The sequence below is a fragment of the Erinaceus europaeus genome, chromosome 9 (genome assembly GCF_950295315.1).
Source record: "Erinaceus europaeus chromosome 9, mEriEur2.1, whole genome shotgun sequence".
Classification (NCBI taxonomy): domain Eukaryota; kingdom Metazoa; phylum Chordata; class Mammalia; order Eulipotyphla; family Erinaceidae; genus Erinaceus; species Erinaceus europaeus.
The window spans coordinates 75792741-75810127 of record NC_080170.1 but is presented as its reverse complement, the minus strand read 5'-3'; the positions used below and the strand labels follow the sequence as shown (position 1 = coordinate 75810127).

At 38.7% G+C, this 17387-nt stretch overlaps 1 protein-coding gene across 3 annotated transcripts in view; it reads left to right on the top strand.

Annotated features, from left to right (window-relative positions):
• The window catches only part of ZNF148 (zinc finger protein 148), a 158441-nt gene that overhangs the window by 44210 nt on the left and 96844 nt on the right, over positions 1–17387 (top strand). For all 3 annotated transcript variants that reach the window (XM_016194269.2, XM_060198206.1, XM_060198207.1), the window contains exon 2: positions 4273–4353. The gene's annotated coding sequence lies outside the window, so the exon portion shown is untranslated. The remainder of the gene's footprint in view (positions 1–4272; positions 4354–17387) is intronic.

The window sequence follows — 17387 nt, the reverse complement described above, 5'->3', positions numbered from 1 at the left end:
TAGCTTTCTATCCTTGCCACCTACCAGACTTCCTTCCTTCCTTCCTTCCTTCCTTCCTTCTTCTTTCTTTCTTTCTTTCTTTCTTTCTTTCTTTCTTTCTTTCTTTCTTTCTTTCTGCGCGTTCAGACTTTTCACGGGCTCGGTGCCTTCATTATGAATCTACTGCTCCTGGCAGCCATCTTTTTTTTTTGTTTTATTGGATAAGACAGAGAGAAATTGAGAGGAAGGGAAGATAGAGGGGTAGAGAAGGACAAGACACCTGCAGACCTGCTTCTCAGCTTGTGAAGTGAGCCCCCTCTGAAGGTGGGGAGCTAAGGGCTGGAACCAGGATCCTTGCGCTGGTCCTTGCTCTTAACCTGGTGCTCCACTACCCAACCCCCACCCCATCAGGTTTTCTCTTACACAAAATATGAAATATAATAGCATTCATCTCATTGGCTTGTTTAAGTAAGCTAATACCTTAATAGTCCTAGAAACACTACTAGGCAGTCTATGTTCCAAAGGAAGGGACATTGATATAGTTGAGTTTGGGTTTATATGATACATAAAAGGTCATGATGGGGACATAATTTCTGTTTATAGATTGAGATTTTGAGGTTTTAATATTTTTTAATATTTTTAATATTTGTGTGTATTATATGAGAGAGGCATATTTCTTTTTTCCTAATTTGCTTCTCTATCTTTTTTACATGTCCTTTTCATAACACTTTTAGTTTATAGTATTTAATGTACGATAAACTTAGGAATTTCAAATAAAAAGTGATACAAGGAGGTGACTAGGCTTTTGTAGAAATGTTTTCAGCACAGGACTAAGCTATAGCCCACTTACTATATTGTGCTTATTTGTTTGCATTTTCTTCATTTTCTTTTTACTAAAAATTTTACTTACTTATTAACACAAGACAGGGAGAGGGAACAAGGTCACTTTGTCACAAGGAGTGCTGAAGATTGAACACAGGACCTCATGCTTTCAAGTGCATTGCACCACTCACTGTGCCATTTCCTATCACCCCTCCCTCCCCATCATGCTTATGTGTGATGACTTAAGTTACCATGTGTGATGACTTAAGTTCAAGATCCAGTACCACATGGGAGTACCATGGATAGCATAGGGGCAGGGAGGACCTCTGTCGAAGAAGTGGTATTGTTGTGTGTGTTTTCCTTCTCCCTCAACAGTGGAAAAAAAAAATGCCTGAGAGAACACTCAGCAGTGACATCACACATATGCAAATCCTGGCCCTACTAAAAATAAAATACTTTCAACAATATTAATATTTTAAAAATGTTCAGTCTGTGGTTATTACTACATAATATAATGATGTATGAATAAAGGATATACAGTCAACATGAAAAAAGATTCGATGTAACACTAAAATATATAATTTGAATACATTTTTATTTCTTATATGTAGACTTTACCATGTCTGTTCTGTTCAGCTTTGTTTCTGCAACTGTGTTAGAAATTCTGACAGTTGAATATTGTAAAGATTGTAGTGCAGATACAGTTTTGGTCTGTTTTATTTTCTATTTGTTTATTTTTACCAATGAACTGATCAGCTCTGGCTTTTGGTGTTGCTGGGATCTGAAACAGAACCTTTGTCTCAGGCACAACAGTCTTTTTGCATACCATCATGCTGTTCCCTCAGCCTACTTTACCTGCTTTTTAATTTCTACCATAAGAAGTTTTATGACTTTTATTATCTCTTTGGTACAATTCCTAGAGAAATTTGTACATAAAGATAGTTTTTGCATAATTATGATAAATGGCATACATGTTTGGAATGCTTGGGCACAAAATTTATTTTTTCTTTATTGAGTGGATTAGTGGTTTATAGTTGACAGTAAAATACAGTAGTTTGTACATGTGTAACATTTCTCAGTTTTCCACAGTAGCAATCTATTCCCCTTTAGGTCCTCCTGACATCATGTTCCAGGAACTGAACCCTCTCCCCCACTCCAGAATCTTTTTCTTTCTTTTATTTATTTTTTATTGGAGGATTAATGTTTTACACTTGACAATAAATACAATAATTTGTATATGCATAACAATTCCCAGTTTTCCACATAGCAATACAACCCCCACTGGGTCCTCTGCCATCATATTCCAGCACCTGAACCCTCCCCCCCAACCCCCATTCAGCCCAGGGTCTTTTACTTTGGTGCAACACACCAAACTCCAGTCCAAGATACGCTTTGTGACAAACTTCATTTTTACTTTTTTATTCCTTGCAGTGTTATTATTGGGGCTCAATGCCTGCATGATGAATCCACCTTTCCTAGTAATCATTTTTCCCCTTTAAATTAAATATTTATTTTTTAATTTTTCCTTATTTGATAGGCTAAGGCTAGAGAGAAAATAAAAAGGGTGAGGTAGATAAAAAAGGAAGGAAAGGGGGAGTCGGGCAGTAGTGCAGGTGGTGCAAAGCGCAAGGACCTGCAAGGATTCCGGTTCAAGCCCCAGCTCCCCACCTGCAGGGGTGTCGCTTCCTAAGCGGTGAAGCAGGTCTGCAGGTGTCTATCTTTCTCTCCTTCTCTCTGTCTTGCCCTCCTTTCTCCATTTCTCTCTGTCCTATCCAACAACAGTGACATCAATACAACAATAATAACTACAACAATAAACAACAAGGACAACAAAGGGGAATAAATAAATATTAAAAACAAAAGGAAGGAAAGAGACACTTGCAGCACTGCTTCACTGCTCATGAAGCTTCCTCCTTGTAGTTGAGGACTGAGGTCTTGAACCCAAATTCTTAGGCATGGTAACGTGTGCTCAACTGGATGTGCCACCACCTGGCCCCTTAAGGTAGATTAAAATATTTTAAAATTTCATTTTACAATATATAAAGAGTAGGAGCACAACATGTTATGTATTGTACTAAGGATAGTCTGAGGCATCAGATTTGTAAAGTATGCTCTCAGTTTGCTGAGCTACCTTCTCAGCTTCAACGAACGGAATTTTTTTTTCAGTTAAAAACTAGTTTTGTAAATCAGCAAAGCTACTGATTTGCATAAGGACTAAAATTATCTCTGTTTGCAATCCCTTGATAATATAATACACACACATATATCTTTTTTTTTTTTAGTTTCTTTATTGGGGAATTAACGCTTTTCATTCTTTCTGGTAGAATCAGGCTTCATTACCTCCGTTTTGTACACCTGGAAAAATAGCCCAGTTACCAGATGAAAATTATGTGTTCATTATCATTGCACTACCAACACTGGAGGTTCATCTTCTGTATTCGTCTAACAACTTTAACTATTTTTTTTAACTATAACTATAGTTTGTTAACTATTCTTAACAACTTTACTGCAATAGAAATTTCAAAAGTAAGGACAATTTTTAGCATTTACTAAATACCTTTGCTTTCAAATAGTAAATACTGAATGCTTTTGCTCTTTTTTTTGGTGTTAGCTTGGCTTTTTTTTTTTTTTTGAATGAGAGAAATAGATGCAGAGAGAGAAAAACCAGAGCAGTCCTTAGATCTGGCTTATAATGAATGGTTCTTGGGATTGAACCTGGGACCAAAGAGCCTCATGCATGACCATCTTGCAAAACCATTATTTTATCTGCCCAGCTCTATTTTTGTCTCTTCAGAAATGATATTGATAGGCTTATTAGTCTTTAAAACTGAGGGAAATGTTGGGGTAACTTAAGAAATAATGGTGGGGATTGGGCAGTGGTACACCAGGTGAAGTATACATAATAGGAAGCACAAGGATCTGTGCCAGGACACCAGTTTGAGCCTCCTTCTGGCTCCCCACCTACAGGAGGGTCGCCTCACAAGCAGTGAAGCAGATCTCTTCCTCTCTATCTTCCCCTCCCCTCTCAATTTCTCTGTTCTATCAAAAAAATAAAATAAAAATTGAAAAAATGGCCACAGGAGCAGTGGATTTCTAGTGCTGGCACTGAGCTCCAGTGATAACCCTGGAGGCAAAATAGTAATAATAATGGTTATTGGTGTAATGTGGAGTTATCAACATGTAATTTTTAATATTTTATACTCTCCTTTTTACTCTAAGAGAAATCTAGATTTTTGCCTTGAGTGTAAAATTGGTCTTAAACTATAAGTTGACTTTGTCAAACTTCTTTTTGTTATCACCTAGCACTGCTGTGTCATTACAGTGGGAATAAGTGCTACTAATTCAGTTCAGACAAACATCTACTATGGAAAGCAATTGTGTTTGAGTTAGCATGCTTAGATATGTTTTACAGAATATATCTAGCCTTGATGCTTCTGCAGAGATATAATTTATATTTGTGTTTTCTTATAGGCTAGAAGAAGAAATCAAGAGCTTGGAAATTTAATCAAGTGGTCTGACGGGATGGGCATTTGCTTGACATATCTTACAGAGGTAAACATTGCTTCACTCGGTCTTTAGTTTTTACCTTTGATACTTGCTCAAATGTTTGCGTATGAGTACACATTCTACAACTGGGGTAGTCCTCTGCCTTTATTGGATAACTTCCTTTCATGTCCATTTATATATTATGTACATAATACATATACATTATGCATATATAATAAAACATTGGTTTAATATAGATATGAAAATCTATATATTGAAACTAATTGTTCATAGTTTTAAAGGATGAAAGACAATAACCTTGTCTTAATAAGGTTATTCATGTGTATTTTTAAGACCTGCTTCATGTATTTTATTTATTATTATTTCGTTATTAGGGGATTAATGTACTACACTTGACAGTAAATACAATAATTGGTACATGGATAGCATTTTCCAGTTTTCCACATAATAATACACCCCTACTCTAGGTCCTCTGTCATCCTTTTGGACCTGTGTTCCCCCACCTCCCACTCCACCCCAGAGTCATTTTTACTTTGGTACAGTACACCAATTCCAGTTCAGGTTCTACTTGTGTTTTCTCTTCTGATCTTGTTTTTCAACTTTTGCCTGTGAGGGAGATCATCCCATATTCATCCTTCTATTTCTGATTTATTTCACTTAACATGATTTCTTCAAAGCTCTATCCAAGAAGGGCTGAAAACAGTGAAATCACCATTTTTAACAGCTGAGTAGTATTTCATTGTGTATATATACCACAATTTGCTCAGCAACTCATCTGTTGGACACTTGGGTTGCTTCCAGGTTTTGCTATTACAAATTGTGCTGCTATGAACATAGGTATACACAGATCTTTTTGGATGGGTGTGTTGGGTTCCTTAGGATAGATCCCCAGGAGAGGAATTGCAGGATCATAGGGTAGATCCATTTCTTTTTTTTTTTTTTTTAATTTTTTATTTAAGAAAGGATTAGTGAACAAAAGCATAAGGTAGGAGGGGTACAACTCCACACAATTCCCACCACCCAGTCTCCTTAACCCACCCCCTCCCATGATAGCTTTCCCATTCTCTAGCCCTCTGGGAGCATGGACCCAGGGTCATTGAGGGTTGCAGAAGGTAGAAGGTCTGGCTTCTGTAATTGCTTCCCCGCTGAACATGGGCGTTGACTGGTCGGTCCATACTCCCAGTCTGCCTCTCTCTTTCCCTAGTAAGGTGTGTTTCTGGGGAAGCTGAGCTCCAGGACATATTGGTGGGGTCTTCAATCCAGGGAAGCCTGGCCAGCATCCTGGTGGCATCTGGAAACTGGTGATTGAAAAGAGAGTTAACATACGAAGCCAAACAAATTGTTGAGCAATCATGGATCCCAAGCTTGGAATAGTGGAGAGGAAGTGTTAGGGAGGTACTCACTGCAAACTCTAGTGTACTTCTGCTTTCAGGTATATATTTTGCAGTAGTTTATGGATACGTGTGCACATAAGCTCTCTCTCACAGAAACTGGTGTATATCTAGGTTATGGGACTTTGTTAGAAGGTGAACCACCTGAGATGAAATTAGAGTGTACTATAAAAGGAAAGGTCTCACCCGAGTAATGAAGCTGAAGGGTTGTCATTCCACACGTGAAGTCTCTGGACACAGTCTGAGGTGAAGCATGTTGAAGTGGCAATCGTTGTGTTGGTTAGGTTGTGATCGGTGGATGCAATATTATTTGATTTGGATTGGGAGAGGCATACGGGAAAGTGGGCCCTATCCAAGGGTTCCAGGACTGGGGGAAGTAGGGGCTCTTTAGTGGAGATGTGAGGTTCCTGCTGTCTTAGGGTTCAAAAAGAAAATGGATAGTTAATGTTATCATCACATTATTTGTTAATTGGGTTAACTTTGAAAAGTCCTTTTGTTAGGATTTGCTGTACAGTATCCAGTATCTTGTATATAGCTGTGCTATTGGATGCTTCTAATCTACTTGGTCTAGGCTTTTGAGAGAGTCCGCATATCAAATACACAGCCTGTATGTTAAAAAGATTCAGTTTGTGTTTTGAAAAACTTTGAGACATACAATTGATTTTCCTCCTCTCATATTAATTAACTACTGATTTATATGTCTACATTTTGCTAGGAGTGTACATAAACACCATTCCCACCACCAGAAGACTGTGACCCATCCCTCCTACCCACTCCCACCCCCCACTGTCCCAGGAAGCTGCATGTCTACCCCTCACCACAGGGTTTTTACTTTGGTGCCCTACTTATAATTTGATCAGGTCCTGCTTTTAGTTTCCCTTTCAGATCTTCTTACTCAACTTCTGTTGATGAGTGGGATCATCCCATACTCATCTTTATCTTTCTGACTTAGTTCACTTAACATAATTCCTTCTAGCTCTGTCCAAGATGGGTCAGAGAAGGTGGGTTCATTGTTCTTGATAGCTGCATAGTATTCCATTGTGCATATATACCACAGCTTTCTCAGCCACTCATCTGTTGTTGGGCACCTGGGTTGCTTCCAGGTTTTAGCTATTATGAATTGTGCTGCTATGAACATAGGAGTACACACCTCTTTTTGGTTGGGTGTTATGGAGTCCTTGGGGTATAACCCCAGGAGAGGAATTACTGGATCATATGGAAGGTCCATGTCTAGCCTTCTGAGAGTTTTCCAGACTGCTCTCCACAGAGGCTGTACCAATTTACATTCCCACCACTAATGTAAAAGGGTTCCTCTGTCCCCACAACCTCTCCGGCATTTGTTGCTGCTGTCCTTTTTGATGTATGTCATTCTTACAGGAGTGAGGTGGTATCTTAGTGTTGTCTTAATTTGCATTTCTCTGACAATCAGTGACCTAGAGCAGTTTTTCATATGTTTGTTAGCCTTTTGGATCTCCTCTGAGGTGAATGTTTTGTTCATATTCTCTGCCCATTTTTGGATGGGGTCATTTGCTTTTTTGGTGCTAAGTTTGCTGAGCTCTTTATATATTTTGGTGATTATTTTCTTGTCTGATGTATGGCATGTGAAGATCTTCTCCCATTCTGTGAGGGGTCTCTTTGTTTGTGTGATAGTTTTTTTGGATGTGCAGAAGCTTTTCAATTTGATGTAGTTCCATTGGTTTGTTTCTGCTTTAGTCTTCCTTGCAGTTGGGTTTGATTCATCAAAGAGATCCTTGAGGTGTAGGTGGGAAAGTGTTTTATCAATGTTTTCCTCTAAGTATTTGTTTCTGGTCTGACATCTAGGTCTTTGATCCATTTGGAGTTGATTTTTATTTCTGGTGAGATAAAGTGGTTCAATTTCATTCTTCTGCATGTTTCAACCCAGTTTTCCCAGCACCATTTATTGAAGAGAGCCTCCTTTTTCCATTTAATCCTTTGGGCCCCCTTATCAAAGATTAGATGCCCATAGGTGTTGGGAGGGTAGATCCATTTCTAGCCTTCTGAGAGTTCTCCAGACAGTTCTCCACAGAGGTTGGACCAATTTACATTCCTACCAGCAGTGCAGGAGGGTTCCTTTGTCCCTATAACCACTCTAGTGTTTGCTACTACTACCTTTTCTGATGTATGACATTCTCACAGGAGCGAAGTGGTATCTCGTTGTTTTTATTTGCATTTCTTTGACAATCAAAGAGTTGGAGCATTTTTTCATGTGTTTCTCAGCCTTTTGGATCTCTTCTGTGTTGAATATTCTGTCCATGTCCTCTCCCCATTTTTGGATGGGGTCATTTGTTTCCTTGTTTTTGAGTTTGGCAAGCTCTTTATATATTTTGGTTATTAAATTCTTGTCTGATGTATGGCATGTAAAGATCTTCTCCCATTCTGTGAGGGGTCTCTTTGTTTGGGTATTGATTTCTTTTGCTGTGCAGGAATTTTTAAATTAGATGTAGTCCCATTGGTTTATACTTGCCTTAGTCTTCTTTGTAATTGGATTCATTTCATTGAAGATATCTTTAAAATTTATGTGGAAAAGAGTTCTGACAATATTATGTGATAGTTTCTGGTCTATTATCCAGGTCCTAGATCCACTTGGAATTTAGTTTTGTATTTGGTGAAATATAGTGGTTCAGTTTCATTCTTCTGCATGTTTCAACCTATTTTTTCCAAAACCATTGGTTGAAGACACTCCCCGCTCCCCATTTAATAGTCTGGGCACCTTTGTCAAAGATTAGATATCCATAAGTGTGGGGGCTTACTTCTGGGCTCTCAATTCTATTCCACTGGTTATTGTGCCTATTGATGTTCCTGTACCAAGCAGTTTTGATTACTATGGTCCTATAATATAATTTGCGATCTGAGAGTGTGATGCCTCCAGTTCTGTTTTCTCTTCTCAAGATTGTTTTGGCAACTTTAGATTTTTTCTGATTTCCAGATTAACATTTGTAGCATTTGTTCTATTCACCTAAAAAATGTGGTTGAGATCTTGATGGGGATAGCATTAAATTTGTATATGGCTCTGGCTAGTATATTCATTAAAAAATTTTTTTTTATATTTACTTATTTTCCCTATCATTGCCCTTGTTGTTTTTTATTGTTGTTGTAGTTATTTTTGTTGTTGTTATTGATGTCATTGTTGTTAGATAAGACAGAAATGGAAAGAGGAGGGGAAGATAGAGTGGGGGAGAAAGAGACACACCTGCAGACCTGCTTCACCACCTGTGAAGTGACTCCCCTTAAGGTGGGCACCCGGGGGCTCGAACTGGGATCCTTATGCCAGTCCTTGCATTTGTGCCACGTGCACTTAACCCAATACACTACTGCCTGACTCCCGTATGTTCATTTTAATGATGTTAATTCTTCTAGCCCATGAACATTGAATATCTTCACTTCTTTGTGTCTTTTTCAATTTCCTTGAGTAGTGACTCATAATTTTCAGTATACAAGTCATTCACTTCTTTGGTTAGGTTTATTCCTAGATATTTTGTTGTAAAAGGAATTGATTTCTGGATTTTATCTTCTTCTAAATTAGTGTTTGCATAGAGGAATGCCACTGACTTTTGAATGTTAATTTTGTAGCCTGACACCTTATTGTATTGTCTGATGATTTCCAAAAGCTTCTTGCTAGATTCCTTAGGTTTTTCTTTGTATACTATCATGTCATCTGCAAATAGGGACAGTTTGACTTCTTCTCTTCCCATCTGTATCCCTTTAATTCCTTGCTCCTGCCTGATTTGCTATGGCAATAACTTCCAACACTATGTTGAATAGTAATGGTGATAGTGGGCAGCCCTGTCTAGTACCTAATCTGAGTGGAAATGCTTCCAGTTTTTTCACCATTGAGTATGATGTTGGCTGTAGGTTTCCTATATAAAATTCATTATCTTGAGGAATTTTCCATCTATTTCCATTCTTTGTAACGTTTGATCATAAAGGGATATTGAATTTTGTCATAGGCTTTCTCTGCTTCTATTGATATGACCATGTGGTTTTTAGTCTTGCTTTTGTTGATGTGGTGGATCACGTTGATTGATTTCTGTATATTAAACCAACCTTGCATGCCTGGGATAAACCCCACTTGGTCATGATGAACAATCTTTTTAATATACTGCTGTATCTGGTTGGCTAGAATTTTGTTCAGTATTCTAGCATCTATGTTCATCAGCTATATTGGTCTATAGTTTTCTTTTTTGGTTGTGTCCCTGTCTGCTTTTGGTATCATAGTGATGTTGGCTTCATAGACGCTGGAAGGGAGTATTCCCGTGTCTTCAGTCTTCTGGAAGACTTTTAAAAGTAGAAGTATTGGGGCCGGGTGGTTGCACACCTGGTTGAGTGCACATATTACAATGTGCAAGGACCCGGGTTTGAGCCCCCGGTCCCCACCTGCAGTGGGAAAGCTTCATGACTGGTGAAGCAGGGCTGCAGGTGTCTCTCTGTCTCTCTCCCTCTCTATCAACCCCTTCCCTCTTGATTTCTGGCTATCTCTATCCAATAAATAAAGATAATAAAAAAAAAGTATTGACGTCTTTCTTGAAGGTTGCATAGAATTCATTTGTGAAACCGTCTGGTCTAGCACTTTTATTCTTGGGAAGGTTTTTGATAACTGTTTCAGTTTCATTAGCTGTGATTAGCTTGTTCATATTATCTAGCTCCTCTTTATTTAATTTTGGAAGTTCGTAGGTATCTAGGAAATCATACAGTTCTTCCAGGTTCTCTAGCTTGGTGGCATATAGTTGTTCATAGAAGCCTCGCATATGTTGAATTTCTGAGGTGTATGTTGTGATAGCTCCTCTTTCATTTACAATCTTATTTATTTGGGTCTTCTCCCTTTTTTGTTTTCTTAGTCTGGGTAAAGGTTTGTCGATTTTGTTCATTCTTTCAAAGAATCAACATTTACTTTTGTTGATCTTTTGTATGGTTTTCTTATTTTCAATGTTATTTATTTCTGCCCTAACTTTAGTGATTTCTGTCCTTCTGGTTGCTTTAGGGTTCCTTTGTTCTTCTTTGTCTAGTACTTTAAGGTGTGCAATCAGGTTGTTTATTTGTGCTTTTTCTTGTTTTCTAATGTGTTGCTTGTATGGCTATGAACTTCCCTCTCAGTACTGCCTTAGCTGTGTCCCAAATATTTTGATAGCTTGTCTTCATTTACATTGAACTCTTGAAACATTTTGGTTTCGTACTTTGTTTCCTCTTTGACCCAGTAGTTGTTAAGTAGTATAATGAGCTTCCACATTTTGGGACTACTACTAATCTTTTGTTGATTGTTAAGTGTTAGTTTCATTCCACTGTGGTCTGAGAAGATGCTTGGGATGATTTCAATGCTCTTGAATTTGCTGATGCTATCTCTGTGGCCTAATATAAGGTCTATCCTTGAGAATGATCCATGTGAACTTGAGTAGAATGTATATTCCAGTTTCTTGGGATGGATGACTCTGAAAATGTCCTATAGTTCTTGTTTATCTATCTCTTCACTTATCTCCCTCATTTCTTTATTGATTTTTTTTGCCTGGGTGACCTGTCAAGTTGAGAAAGTGAGGTGTTTAAGTCCCCTACTATTACTGTGTTGCTGTTAATCTATCGTTGTAGTTCTTTCAGTAGATGTTTGATGTATTTAGATGGCTTCTCATTGGGTGCATAGATGTTAATAATTGCTAAGTCTTCTTGATTGACTGAAGCTTTGAGCATTAAGTAATGTCCATCCTTATCTTTTAAATTTTTTTTTAATTTAAAGTCTATTGTGCCAGATATGAGAATATCTGTTCCTGCCCTATTTTGTGGGCCATTGGCTTGTATGATAGTTTCCCATCCTTTCACTTTAAGGGTGTTTGTCTTGTTGAGTTAGGTGGGTTTCCTGTAGACAGCCTATTGTTGGGTTGTTTTTTCTGATCCATCTTCCTACTCTGTGCCTCTTAATAGGTGAATTCAGGCCATTGACATTTATTGATATCATAGAGTGAAGATATTTTAACGCCATTCTTGTAGATTTTTAGAGTGTTCTGATATGTCACCTATTTATGGTTGTCTGTTTATAGGAGACCTTTCAGAACTTCTTTCAGGGCAGGCTTGGTTATAGTTGATTCTTTCAGTTGTTGCTCGTCTGAGAAGGTGTTATGCCTCCATCTAGTCTGAATGACAGTCTAGCAGGGTGCAAGAGTCTTGGTTGAAAGCCTTTCTCATTGAGCACTCAACAGATATCTTGCCCTTCTCTTCTGGCCTGTAGTGTTTGTGTGGAGAAGTCTGCTGCTAATCTTATGGGTTTTCTTCTGTAGGTGACTTTTTTTTTTTTTTTTTTTGCAGCCTTCAGGATCCTTTCTTTATCCTTATTCCTTTCCATTCTAAATATGTGTCTTGGTGTCTTTAAGTCTGGGTTAATTCTGTTTGGGACCCTCTCGGCTTCTTGAACCTTATGTCTGATGTTGTTTAGACTAGAGAAGTTCTCAGCTGTTACGTCTCGAAGAATGCTTTCTTCTTCTCCCTCTCTTCCTCTGGTAAGCCAATATTGTGTACATTATTTCTTTTGAAGTCATCCCATAGGTCTCTGTTGTTTTAAGTATCTCTTAATCTCTTTCTGAGATCTAATTCTTCTTAGTTGTCTCTAATTTGTCCTCAACCTTGCTAATTCAGCCTCATTTATTCTATTCTGTCCCTCTACTGTTTTCTGGAGTTCATCATGATACTGTTTCAGTTTGTTCAGCTAGTTATGTTTTTACCTCAGCTATTTCAGCTTTCAGCTCTCTAATGATCTTGAGATAATTAATGTTTTCTTCCAGAGTCTCATCTGTTCTTTCTGCATTTCTGATGACAATTCTTTCAAACTCTTTACTCACTCTATTTCCTTAAGTAGTGTTTGGATGTTGAACTCACTATTTTATGTCTCAACCTTTGGGGGGCTTTTAGCTGGACTCTTGTCCTGGGTCATTTCTCCAATATTTCTTCTTGTTGGTTTAACCATTCTATATAGTATGTTATGAGGTCCCTCTCTCAGTACTTTTCAAATTACTGATCATTTTTGCCTGGATTGACTTGTTTCTATGTAAGGTACTCAATGAGTTCACAGTTGTGGAAATTAACAGTTGTTTCAATATTATTTCAATCCCTGAGTTGGAGCACAGTGGCTTTAAAGCCTCTTTTGTTCTTTTTCCCTGTAGGGAATGGGAGTTTGAGGGCTTTTAAATTATAAGTAGGCTTCTTAGCTTAAGCACTCACTCCTGACCAAGAGATAAAACAGGGTGGGGGAGAGATAGCACAGTGGTTATGCAAAGAGTCTCTCACACCCCAAGGATCCAAAGCTCTGGGCTTAATTCAGCTTCTCTGTAAAGAGGAGCAGTAGTGCTGGGCCCTGTGAGTTTCCAAACAAGTCAGGTTTATAGTCTGTAGGTTATGGGGCAATTATTCACCATGTTCTCATCAGGAGAACAATGTGGAAAGGCTCCCACTGTACAGCCCCACTGCTAGGCCACCGAGGTGTAGCTCTTCTCCTGAGTTTCTTGGTCAGTTCTCTGTTCCCAGATGTTAGCACAGGGACTCCCTCCTGCTGCTCCAGCCTGTCAGGGTAGTAGCAATGAAGACTCACAGTTGTATTTGTTGAGTCTTAGGGGAGTCCTCTCCTCCCTTCAGTAGTTGGTATAACAGACTGGAGGTGGTGTCTCAACTAGTAGACTTCTTCTGTAGGTGACTTTTTTTTTTTCTTGCAGCCTTCAGGATCCTTTCTTTATCCTTATTTCTTTCCATTCTAAATATGATGTGTCTTGGTGTCTTTAAGTCTGGGTTAATTCTGTTTGGGACCCTCTCGGCTTCTTGAACCTTATGTCTGATGTTGTTTAGACTAGAGAAGTTCTCAGCTGTTATGTCTCGAAGAATGCTTTCTTCTTCTCCCTCTCTTCCTCTGGTAAGCCTCTGGACTGTTACCAGCAGGTCAGTTTCTCCTTAGGCTCCTCACCATCCATGAACCACATGTGTTTGCACTTACCAGTGATTGGGTGGGTTCCTGAAGTTGTTCTAGTCCTGCCTTGTTGAGGTCCCAGGTGATTTCCTTTGGTATTCCTAGTTGACCCAGGAGAGAAGAGGAGAGGAGAGGCGCAGGGAACCCCAGCTGCTACTATAGCCCCGCCTCCCAAGCTATCCATGTATCTTATTTTTTAATAGACCTTTTAAATTAATTTATATTTATTTTAAAACAGACCAGTATCTTAGTGTAATTATTATTATTTTATCAAAGCACTGCTCAGCTCTGACTTATGGTATAGATGATTAACCTGAGACCTTGGAGCCTGAGGTGTGAGAGTCTTTGCAAAATCATTACGCCATGCCCCCTACCATTATTTTAAAATATTTTACACATTTTTATTTAATGAGAGATCTATGGACATACACACACGTTCTCTTTCTCTCTCTCTTTCTTCCCCCTATCCCTCCCTCATTTCCCTCTTTTCTCTCTCCCTCTCCTTGAGCACTGCTCAGCTTGACTTATAGGTATCAAACCTGGGACCTCAGAGTCTCAGGCAAGCAAGTGTTTTTGCATAACCATTATTTAATTATTAAATATTTTTATTATTTTATTGTCATGCTAGGGCACAGTGATAGCATTGTGAATCAGTCCACTGCTTCTAGTGCCCATTTCTCTTTCTTTTTCCTTTTTCCTTTCCTTTCCCCCTTTCTTTCTTTCTTTCTTTCTTTCTTTCTTTCTTTCTTTCTTTCTTTCTTTTGTTCTATTTTTATTAGCTTGGACAGAGAGAAATTGAGAGGGGAGAGAGAGAGACCTGCATAACTGCTTTACTGTTTGTGAAGCATCCCCCCTGCAGGTGAGGAGTGGGGTCCCAAACCCAGGTCCTTGAACATAGTAATGTGTGTGCTTAAATGAGTGTGCACACACTCCATTGCTTCATCATCTTCAGTCTTTTTCCTCACTGTTCTTTATCTTGGATTATTTCTACTGATATGTCTAAAAGTTCATTACTTTTCTTTTGTTGTCTCAACTTAGCTACTGAGCTCTTCTAACATATTTCTTTTAGTTGTTGTACTCTTTAACTTAAGAATTTCTATGAGTTTCACGTGATTTTGTTAACTTTATTAATAGAGAAATTTCTGTTACTGGTATTTTTTAAACTAAAAAGTTTCTAGGGTCAGGAGGTAATTCAGCAGGTAGAAACTGCTGTTCTTTCAACTGGGTGTGTCTCTGCCAGACCCTGCAACAAGCAGCTTTAAAATGGAGGTTCTTGTGCTCTGGTTTTCCTCCCTTCCTCTTCCCTCCCTTCCCCTCCTTCATTCTCTCCTCCCCTCTCCTTCCCTCCCCACTACCCCCTATATTCCCTATATCCCCATCAGTGTTATTTAAGATTAATAAAAATGATAAGTAAATATATATGATACAGTCTTGCATGAATGTTTTGTGCAGTACTACACCACTGTGCTATCTCTGCTGTATGTGCTATCTTTTTTTTTCTTTCTTTATTACCACTGGGGTTATTGATGTGGCTTAGTGCCTGCACTCCAAATCCACTGCTCCTGACAGCCAGACAGCTAGACAGCCTGCCCCTGCTTCTGTTTTATTTGAAAGGACAGAGAGAAATTGAGGGGAGGGGGCAATAGAAAGGGAGAGATATAGACACCTGCAAACCTGCTTTACTGCTTGTGAAGCATCACCCCACCCCCACAGGTGGGGAGTGGTGTCTCAAACCTGGGTCCATGCATATTGTAACTCATGTGGGTTAACCAGGTGCTCCACCATCCAACCAACCCCCTATGATACAATCTTAATGGGAAAAAAAAATTTAATTCTGTTCTGAGGAATGAAACCTGGGGCCCTGTGTATGTGCTTTACTATTGATTGGCTTCCCTGGCCCACTTTTTTGTTTTATTTATATATATATATATATTTATATATATATAATTTTATTTTATTATTTTTTATTTATTATTTTTTCAGATTTTATTTATTGATTGATGAGAAAGATAGGAGGAGAGTGAAAAAAGAACAAGGCATCACTCTGGTACATGTTCTGCTGGGGCTTGAGCTCAGGACCTCATACTTGAGAGTCCAGTGCTTTATCTACTGTGCCACTTCCCAGACCACTTATTTTATTATCATTATTATTGTTTTTTACCAGAGCATTGCCCAGCTCTGGTTTATGGGGCATTGAACCTGGGGCTTTAGAACCTTAGGCATGAGAGTTTCTTTGCATAACCATTATGTTATCTCTACTACACTCTGTATATACATTTAAAATACTTTATTTTTAATGAGAGAGAATGAATTCTGGCATATATGATACTGGGGTTGAACTGAAGATTTTATACATGTTCCACCACTGAGCTACTCTCTGGCCTTTGTTTCTTTTTTCCCTTCTTGAGATTTATTTATTTTGATTTTATGAGATAGGGACAGAAGAGACAGAGTCCAGAACAACACTCTGTAGCATATGCTGTGCAAGGGATCCTACGAGGACTTCCTGTAATTCTGTCATTCTAGCCATTGTGCTACCTCCTGGGCTTCCTTTTTTTTTTTTTTAATGTTTTTTTAAAATATTTATTTATTTTCCCTTTAGTGGCCCTTGTTTTTTATCGTTGTTGTATTCTTATTGTTGTTATTTATGTCATTGTTAGATAGGACAGAGAGAAATGGAGAGAGGAGGGGAAGACAGAGGGGGGGGAGAAAGACACCTGCAGACCTGCTTCACCACCTGTAAAGCTACTCTCCTGCAGGTGGGGATCCTTGAGCCAGTCCTTGCGCTTTGTGCCACGTGCACTTAATCCACTGCACTACCGCCGGACTCCTTGTTGTAGTTATTGATGTCGTTGTTGTTGGATAGGACAGAGAGAAATGGAGAGAGGAGGGGCAAACAGAGAGGGGGAGAGACAGACACCTACAGACCTACTTCACCGCTTGTGAAGCGACTCCCCTGCAGGCAGGGAGCCAGGGGTTTGAACCTGTATTCTTAAGCTGGCCCTTGCGCTTTGCGCCACGTGCACTTAACCCGCTGCGCCACTGCCCGACTCCCCTGGGCTTCCTTTTTATCATTTTGTCCTCTCAAAGATGACCTTGCTAATTATGTATCTCTATGTAAATACTAATTAAAATTTTACTGCTATAACTCTTATTGTGCATTTTGTACATGACTAATTAATTTTAAGACTTGGTATTATATTAGCCTTTTTACTTCATATACTTCATGAAACAAAATAACTTACTTGCTTTTTAAATCTTTGCTTTCTCTTTCATAATCTTTTATTTTTTGTGGTGATACATAATAAACTCACTCTTGCATGTGATGCCACTGAGTGACTTTTCAGGCCCAACTTTTTCATCCTTTCTATCTTGGAAAGAGATAGAGGGGATGGTAGAGGACTAGAGAGAAGAAACAGTACAGAACCAAATCATCATTCATGGAGCTTCCCTGTTGTTATCTGTAGTGTTTCCTTGTGTTGAGATCAAACGCAGGGCTAAGTCTGTTGGGAAGGCATGCTCTGCTGGGGGTGCTAGCTACTAGACACCACCACCTCTTCCCCCCTTTTAAAGATCTTTTAAATCAACATTCCTCTGAATTTTTTTTTTTCATTTTCTTATTTTGGAAGCTATAGATGTCTAGATTTATTTAAATTATTCATTTGATATTGCCAAGGTATTTCATAGTTACCACTTAATCACAATTAAATTTTTCTGGTTTCAAACTTAAAAAA